Raw genomic sequence first — 9799 nt, 5'->3', positions numbered from 1 at the left:
AAGAGGTCGGTTTCAGCTCTGGTTTGCAGGTCAAAACGGAATGGCCGTGTCGCGAAATGACATGTCTCGTGTTTCAAAAGTACGTCGCCGACACGAAAGGTTTGGGCACGCTCTGATACGACACGCGGTCCCTTTGGAAACGCAGACACCTGCAAGAAGGGAATGGAGGAGCGTTGCTTCGATACGGCCTTTTGTGTCCCTTTTGTGCCAAGATTGGGGAACGGAGGAGAGGAAGGAGAGCCAAGCCCACCCACAAAGGGGAAACAGAGGCACAGGTGTGTGCGCCGCCAGGGGTCTCTGACCCGCCATCATCCGAGCACAACAAAGCCCGGCCTTCTCGCAGATGGGTTTGTTTGTGTCCTTAAAGAGGGATTTCTCCTCCGCCACCCTCCCCTCGCTTTGGTTGTGGGCCTCAGCTCCTCCTAAGTGTCTCTAAAGTCCTATTCTTAGCTATTGTGTAGGACTCGGTGGTTGTGGATTGTCACTTCTGATGGTCACAGCTGGTTGGGGCCCCCACTGAAAGCCGGGCACGAAATGGGTCAAGGTTTACCCTGAGTGCACAAGCCCAGTGGCCAGTCGGATTTTGGCTGGTTGAAGTCCCTGTTCTCCCAGAGGACCTCCGTGTCCAGCGGGAGAAGGCCATCCTGCCAGGAACCTGGACCCAAACCATGTGGGGCTTTAAAGGACAAAACTAACTCTTCCTTCCTTCTTTCCTCCTTTCTCTTTCCTTCCTTCCTCTTTTCTCTTTCCTTCCTTCATCCTTTCTCCTTCTTTCTTTCTTTCCCTTCTCCTTTCTCCTTCCTTCTATTTCTTTCCTTTCTTTTTTTCTTCCCTCCCTCCCTCTTTCCTTCTTACTTTCCTCCTTTCTCCTTCCTTCCTCTTATCTCTTTCCTTCCTTCCTCCTTCCTTCCTTCTTTCTCTTTCCTTCCTTCCTTCCTTCCTTCTCTTTCCTTCCTTCCTTCCTTCCTCCTTTCTCTTTCCTTTCTTCCTTCCTCTTTCCTTCCTTCATCCTTTCTCCTTCTTTCTTTCTTTCCCTCCTCCTTTCTCCTTCCTTCTATTTCTTTCCTTTCTTCTTTTCTTCCCTCCCTCCCTCCTTCCTTCTTACTTTCCTCCTTTCTCCTTCCTTCCTCCTATCTCTTTCCTTCCTTCCTTCTCTTTCCTTCCTTCCTTCCTTCCTTCCTTCCTTCCTCCTTTCTCTTTCCTTTCTTCCTTCCTCTTTCCTTCCTTTATCCTTTCTCCTTCTTTCTTTCCCTCCTCCTTTCTTCTTCCTTCTATTTCTTTCCTTTCTTCTTTTCTTCCCTCCCTCCTTCCTTCTTCCTTTCCTCCTTTCTCCTTCCTTCCTCTTATCTCTTTCCTTCCTTCCTCCTTCCTTCCTTCCTTCTTTCTCTTTCCTTCCTTCTTTCCTCCTTTCTCTTTCCTTTCTTCCTTCCTCTTTCCTCTTTCCTTCCTTTATCCTTTCTCCTTCTTTCTTTCTCTCCTCCTTTCTTCTTCCTTCTATTTCTTTCCTTTCTTCTTTTCTTCCCTCCCTCCTTCCTTCCTTCTTCCTTTCCTCCTTTCTCCTTCCTTCCTTCCTTCCTTCCTCTTATCTCTTTCCTTCCTTCCTTCCTCCTTCCTTCCTTCTTTCTCTTTCCTTCCTTCTTTCCTCCTTTCACTTTCCTTTCTTCCTTCCTGTTTTCTCTTTCCTTCCTTTATCCTTTCTCCTTCTTTCTTTCCCTCCTCCTTTCTTCTTCCTTCTATTTCTTTCCTTTCTTCTTTTCTTCCCCCCCTCCCTCCTTCCTTCTTCCTTTCCTCCTTTCTCCTTCCTTCCTTTTATCTCTTTCCTTCTTTCATTCTTCCTTTCCCTCCTCCTTCCTTCCCCTTTTCTCTTTTCTTCCTTCATCCTTTTTCTTTCTTTCTTTCTTTCTTTCTTTCTTTCTTTCTTTCCTCCTTCCTTCCTTCCTCTTTCCTTTCTTTCCTTCATTCTTCTCTTTCTTTCTTTCCTTCCTCCTTCTTTCCTTCCTCTTTTCTCTTTCCTTCCTTTATCCTTTCTCTCTCTCTTTCTTTCTTTCCTCCTTCCTTCCTTCCTCTTTCCCTTCCTTCATTCCTTCTCTTTCTTTCCTTCCTCCTTCCTTCCTCTTTTCTCCTTCCTTCCTTCCTTCCTTTTTATCTCTTTCCTTCCTTCATCCTTTCTCTTCCTTCCTTCCTTCCTCTTTTCTTTCCTTCCTTCTTTTCCTTCCTTCTTTCCTCCTTTCTCTTTCTTTCCTTCCTTCCTTCCTTCCTTCCTTCTCTTTCTTTCTTTCTTTCTTTCTTTCCTTCTTTCCTTCCTTCCTTCCTTCCTTCCTTCCTTCCTCTTTATCTCTTTCCTTCCTTCATCCTTTCTCTTCCTTCCTTCCTTCCTCCCTCTTTTCTCTTTCTTTCCTTCCTTCCTCTTTATCTCTTTCCTCCATCCTTTTCATGCCTCCACCTTTGTAACTCCTCAACAGAGGGCAGTACTGGTATGCAGCAGGTACTGGCTTGTTCAGTAGACTCTCCTCTACAGTTCCATTTTGGCAGGAAGCCTTAGCATTGAACAGTTGTGTTGTTGAAGTGTGGAACCCTGCGCAGATGGTCGGTCAATGCGACTTAAGCAACGTGCAGTCATGGAATTCTTGACAGCAGAAGGTGTCACCCCAAAGGAGATTCATCAGAGAATGCAAGCTGTTTATGGTGATTGTGTTGATGTGAGTACTGTGCGTCGTAGGGTGATTAAGTTTAAAGATGTTGAGGTGACACCTTCTGCTGTCAAGAATTCCATGACTGCACGTTGCTTAAGTCGCATTGACCGACCATCTGCGCATGGTTCCATACTTCGCACTTTAGCAACACAACCGTTCAATGCTAAGGCTTCCCACCAAAATGGAACTGTAGAGGAGAGTCTACTGAACAAGCCAGTACCTGCTGCATACCAGTACTGCCATCTGTTGAGGAGTTACAAAGGTGGAGGCATTACTTTTACTTGAACAACACAACTGTTCAATGCTAAAGCTTCCTCCCAAAATGGAACTGTAGAGGAGAGTCTACTGAACAAGCCAGTACCTGCCGCATACGTTGCTTAAGTCACATTGACCGACTGTCTGCGCAGGGTTCCATACTTTGCACTTCAACAACACAACCATTCAAGGCTAAGGCTTCTCGCCAAAACGGAACAGTAGAGGAGAGTCTACTGAACAAGCCAGTTCCTGCCGCATACCAGTACTGCCATCTGTTGCGGAGTTACGAAGGTGGAGGCATTACTTTGCACTTTAACAACATGACCATTCAATTCTAAGGCTCCTTGCCAAAATTGAACTGTAGAGGGGAGTCTACTGAACAAGCCAGTACTTGCTGCATACGTTGCTTAAGTCGCATTGACTGACCGTCTGCGCAGGGTTTCACACTTCAACAACACAACTGTTCAAGGCTAAGGCTTCCCGCCAAAATGGAACTGTAGAGGAGAGCTTACTGAACAAGCCAGTACCTGCCGCATACCAGTACTGCCATCTGTTGCGGAGTTACGAAGGTGGAGGCATTACTTTTCATTGAACCCTCCTATTGGGTGTCATCAGCATATCCATGACACCGCACCCCATGCTTACAGGTGCGGTGCCCTAGGTATGCTGATGATGACACCCAAATATATTTCTCCCAGAGTTACAAAGGTGGAGGCATTACTTTTCATTGAGGAGATTCCATCTGAACATGAGGAAGAACTTCCTGACTGTGAGAGCCGTTCAGCAGTGGAACTCTCTGCCCGGAGTGAGTGTGGTGGAGGCTCCTTCTTTGGAAGCTTTTAAGCAGAGGCTGGATGGCCATCTGTCGGGGGTGATTTGAATGCAATATTCCTGCTTCTTGGCAGAATGGGGTTGGACTGGATGGCCCAGGAGGTCTCTTCTAACTCTAGGATTCTATGATTCTATGATTCTATGATTCTATGAATCCTCATATTGGGTGTCATCAGCATACACTGCACCCCATGCTTACAGGTGCGGTGCCATAGGTATGCTGATGATGACACCCAAATATATTTCTCCCAGAGTTAGAAAGGTGGAGGCATTACTTTTCATTGAAGAGATTCCATCTGAACATTAGGAAGAACTTCCTGACTGTGAGAGCTGTTCAGCAGTGGAACTCTCTGCCCCGGAGGGAGTGTGGTGGAGGCTCCTTCTTTGGAAGCTTTTAAGCAGAGGCTTGATGGCCATCTGTCAGGGGTGCTTTGAATGCAATATTCCTGCTTCTTGGCAGAATGGGGGTGGACTGGATGGCCCATGAGGTCTCTTCCAACTCTTGGATTCTATGAGGCTGGCTGGCCATCTGTCAGGGGTGCTTTGAGTGCAATATTCCTGCTTCATGGCAGAATGGGGTTGGACTGGATGATGGCCCAGGAGGTCTCTTCCAACTCTAGGATTCTATGAGGCTGGCTGGCCATCTGTCAGGGGTGCTTTGAGTGCAATATTCCTGCTTCATGGCAGAATGGGGTTGGACTGGATGAAGGCCCAGGAGGTCTCTTCCAACTCTAGGATTCTATGAGGCTGGGTGGCCATCTGTTAGGGATGCTTTGAGTGCAATATTCCTGCTTCTTGGCAGAATGGGGATGGACTGGATGGCCCATGAGGTCTCTTCCAACTCTTTGATTCTATGATTCTATGATTCTATGATTCTATGAATCCTCATATTGGGTGTCATCAGCATACACCGCACCCCATGCTTACAGGTGCGGTGCCATAGGTACGCTGATGATAACACCCAAATATATTTCTCCCATTTCTCCCAGCAGCTTTTTCCTGGAAATCGAACGCTGTGGTGGAAAGCAGGCAGCCAGGGATCACGCAAAGTGGGCCGAGCATGTGTGCATGGGGAGGGTGCCCCCTTTCCTCCCCCCCCCCCCCTTCCCTTCAAAGCTTTTGGGGCTCTTTTGCTCTCCACGGAGGCCACACGCTTCTCGCCGCCAACGCCCACACGCACACACACCTCCCCCTCTTAATGAGTTTCTGGAGGCCTTTATGGAGGCATGATCCCCCGTCAATATTCATTACACCCCATTCTGTGGCTAAGCGAGGGTCTCCGGGGCGGGCGTGTGTTTGGGGTCGCATATTTGCGCAGACAATGAGGAGCATCTTCCCCGTCTTGGCAGAGGAGGCGATGGCGCTCCCCGCTCCCTCCATTCAGTCTCTTGGAGTGTCTCTCCATTGTTTCCCTTGCCATAATTTCATTATCCACTCTGAATGCACCTTGCATGTTGTTATGCCGCGCGCTTAGCAACATGTGCCTGGCTCGCCTCCACAGCTGGGCACCTCAGCGCATCATCATCGGAGGAGCACAACGCCAAAGATGGGAGGAAAGGCCTCCGAGGTGGGAACGCTGGAGCGGGGCCGCTTCTCTATTGACGGATCCGTTTATCGATTATTTTTATCCTGTTTGCGACAACAAAAGCGGGGAAAGACAAAGACAAAACGCCCAAGACAAAACGAAATGACATGATGTGGTTTCACAAAGTAGATGCCTTCTGGGTCAGCCCGTCTCCAAGAATCATGGAATTGTAGAACCCTAGAGTTGGAAGAGACCTCCTGGGCCATCATCCAGTCCACCCCCACTCTGCCAAGAAGCAGGAATATTGCCTTCAAAGCACCCCTGACAGATGGTCAGCCAGCCTCATAGAACCCTAGAGTTGGAAGAGACCTCCTGGGCCATCATCCAGTCCAACCCCATTCTGCCAAGAAGCAGGAATATTGCATTCAAAGCACCCCTGACAGATGGCCATCCAGCCTCTGCTTCAAAGCCTCCATAGGGCAGAGAGTTCCACTGTTGAACAGTCATAGAATCATAGAATCCAAGAGTTGGAAGAGACCTCCTGGGCCATCATCCAGTCCAACCCCATTCTGCCAAGAAGCAGGAATATTGCATTCAAAGCACCCCTGACAGATGGCCATCTAGCCTCTGCTTCAAAGCCTCCATAGGGCAGAGAGTTCCACTGTTGAACAGTCATAGAATCATAGAATCCAAGAGTTGGAAGAGACCTCCTGGGCCATCATCCAGTCCAACCCCATTCTGCCAAGAAGCAGGAATATTGCTTTCAAATCACCCCCGACAGATGGACATCCAGCCTCTGCTTCAAAGCCTCCATAGGGCAGAGAGTTCCACTGTTGAACAGTCATAGAATCATAGAATCCAAGAGTTGGAAGAGACCTCCTGGGCCATCATCCAGTCCAACCCCATTCTGCCAAGAAGCAGGAATATTGCTTTCAAATCACCCCTGACAGATGGCCATCTAGCCTCTGCTTCAAAGCCTCCATAGGGCAGAGAGTTCCACTGTTGAACAGTCATAGAATCCTAGAATCCAAGAGTTGGAAGAGACCTCCTGGGCCATCATCCAGTCCACCCCCACTCTGCCAAGAAGCAGGAATATTGCCTTCAAAGCACCCCTGACAGATGGTCAGCCAGCCTCATAGAACCCTAGAGTTGGAAGAGACCTCCTGGGCCATCATCCAGTCCACCCCCACTCTGCCAAGAAGCAGGAATATTGCCTTCAAAGCACCCCTGACAGATGGTCAGCCAGCCTCATAGAACCCTAGAGTTGGAAGAGACCTCCTGGGCCATCATCCAGTCCACCCCCACTCTGCCAAGAAGCAGGAATATTGCCTTCAAAGCGCCCCTGACAGATGGTCAGCCAGCCTCATAGAACCCTAGAGTTGGAAGAGACCTCCTGGGCCATCATCCAGTCCAACCCCATTCTGCCAAGAAGCAGGAATATTGCTTTCAAATCACCCCTGACAGATGGCCATCCAGCCTCTGCTTAAAAGCCTCCATAGGGCAGAGAGTTCCACTGTTGAACAGTCATAGAATCATAGAATCCTAGAGTTGGAAGAGACCTCCTGGGCCTTCATCCAGTCCAACCCCATTCTGCCAAGAAGCAGGAATATTGCATTCAAAGCACCCCTGACAGATGGCCATCCAGCCTCTGCTTCAAAGCCTCCATAGGGCAGAGAGTTCCACTGTTGAACAGTCATAGAATCCTAGAATCCAAGAGTTGGAAGAGACCTCCTGGGCCATCATCCAGTCCAACCCCATTCTGCCAAGAAGCAGGAATATTGCATTCAAATCACCCCTGACAGATGGACATCCAGCCTCTGCTTCAAAGCCTCCATAGGGCAGAGAGTTCCACTGTTGAACAGTCATAGAATCATAGAATCCAAGAGTTGGAAGAGACCTCCTGGGCCATCATCCAGTCCAACCCCATTCTGCCAAGAAGCAGGAATATTGCATTCAAATCACCCCTGACAGATGGCCATCCAGCCTCTGCTTAAAAGCTTCTGTTTCCGAACTTGGTACAAGGGTAGCCCAATGTAGAGCACATTGCTGAAGTCCAACCATGCACGACCATCCTCAGGTCCTCCAAATCTAGGAAGAGGCACATCTAGTGGATCAGGCCAAGGTGATGAAGTCAATACAGACTTTAGGAGGGTCTCCCCAGTAAGAGAGACCCCTAGGACCGCACCAAAGAGGGTCTATGACCTTGGCGAGTCGTCAGAGAAGCCTGATTCCAGCAATTTTATTAATATTAATAATTGAAATAAGACTCTTGCCAAGGCAAAGAAGAGGCATCGAGGTTTAATGAGCGATTCAACTGAGTCGGATGCAAATGCGGGGATAGCTCACTCACAAGCATACCAGTATATTGATCAGAGGCATATTTATAGCAAATTCAAAGTTGCAGAGTTCAAACTCCCCACCCCGGCTTCCCTGTTGTTCCCTGCCCCCGGTGCCTCTGGACCAGTCAGGAAGCTCCAGTGGTCCGTAGGAACCAATGAGGAGACCTCTGCCACCTGGTGGCGACAGCCAATCAGGAGAGATGGAGGCGGGATGAGGGAGCACAAAGGAATCTGGGAAAGGAAATGCCATGTGGCTGGCGATACAAAGGGGAAATCTCTAGCCAGCCTGATCTATCAACATGTGTAGACTGGGGTGATTGTTTCTTGGTGAAGATAGCTGAGTTAATCAGAGCGAAGGCAAAAGGTTTTTTGGGGACCTTTTGTCCTTCAGGAGGAAATATGGTTAAGATTTTTGCCAAAGGGGCAAGCGGAGGGCTGGGCAATTCCTCCGAGGGCCACCAGCTGCCCAGGCTATTGTTCATGCAAAAGGAAGTTGTGGATAAAAAAAAATCTCGAATGTTTGGGGCTTTGTAGTCCCTTTGGTGGAGTTTCTTCATGTATACAGGGGAAACAAAGGGCAGAGGAAAAGGGGAAAGGCTTCTGCCACACAAAGAAATCAGAAAACACATTTCATAGAATCATAGAATCAAAGAGTTGGAAGAGACCTCATGGGCCATCCAGTCCAACTCCATTCTGCCAAAAGCAGGAATATTGCATTCAAATCACCCCTGACTGATGGCCATCCAGCCCCTGTTTAAAAGCTTCCAAAGAAGGAGCCTCCACCATCATAATCTGCTGGGGAATACTGGTGAAGCAGGTTAATCTATGCTGTCCTTTCTGTTTGTTTATGGATAACCTGTCGGATTCTAGAGGCAGCTGCTGTTTACCTTGCCTGTTGGGAGTTTTCCATACAGAGCTACAACAGACTCCCATTCTTTACTGCCTTGTTTACTGCAAACACATTGCCACATTCAGATGTTTATAAAGCATTTGTTTCCTCAGCCCTCTGTCATCTGTCATAGTGCACTTACAGACTTCTGTCTCTTATTCTCCAGGTTTATGAGAGATAGAAGAAGCCGACGAGATGCCAGCAACACCCCTTCAAGGCCCGGCATTAAACGGGCCGGACTGATTAGCAGTTAATTTGTGCGGCAACCCACTTTAAATGGATCTCGTGCTCCCCTTCCCAGTGTCTCTCAATCATTGTTTGTCAGCCTTTCTTGCTGTGGACTCATCGCCAGGCTTTGCAGAGAGATGTGGAGCAGCGTCTTTGGAGAAACAGAATCTCCACTGGTATCGGTTGAGTTGCATTCAAAGTTGGGAGCTCACGCTTGGAAGGATGCTTGTTTACCCGCTTAGGATAGATCCCTCTCACATCTGTTCCAAGTAAATAAATGAATTGGGCCCAATCCGCCGAGAAACGAGCTGTGCCAATACCAGGAGGTGACAGAACGGCTGGTATTCAATGTGTTGCTGAAGGCTTTCATGAGTTCTATGGGCTGCATGGCTATGTTTCAGCAGCATTCTCCCCTGACTTTTCGCCTGCATCTGTGGCAAGCATCCTCAGAGGTCTGTTGGAAGTGAGGCAAGTGGAGTGTATATGGAATAATGTCAAGGGTGGGAGAAAGAACCCTTTTATGTTTGGAGCAAGCATGAATGCTGCAATGAGCAAGCTTGGTTAGCACTTAGTAGCCATGAAGTTGCAAATTCAACCAGTGAGGGTATCTGCAAAGGCAACTGGGGTGTATATTTCCCTGTGCAATAATGTCCAGGGTGGGAGAAAGAACCTTTGTCTGTTTGGAGCAAGTGTGAGTGTTGCAATGCACGAGCTTGCAAAGCATTGAGTGGCCTTGCAGCTATAAAGTCAATCAGTGAGGGTACCTGCAGAGGCAAGTGGGGTGTATATTTCCCTGTGGAATAATGTTCAGAGTGGGAGAGAGAGCCCTTGTCGGTTTGGCGCAAGTGTGAATGTTGCAATGAGCAAGCTTGCAAAGCATTGAGTGGCCTTGCAGCTGCAAAGGCAATCAGTGAGGGTATCTGTTACAATGAGCAAGCTTAGTTAGCATTGAGCAGCCATGAAGCTGCAAAGTCAATCAGTGAGGTTATCTGCTGAGGCAAGTGGGGTGTATATATCCCTGTGGAATAGTCCAGGGTGG

The sequence above is a fragment of the Anolis sagrei genome, chromosome 11 (assembly GCF_037176765.1).
Source record: "Anolis sagrei isolate rAnoSag1 chromosome 11, rAnoSag1.mat, whole genome shotgun sequence".
In the NCBI taxonomy this organism is placed as follows: Eukaryota; Metazoa; Chordata; class Lepidosauria; order Squamata; family Dactyloidae; genus Anolis; species Anolis sagrei.
Note: the sequence above shows the minus strand (reverse complement) of the source record.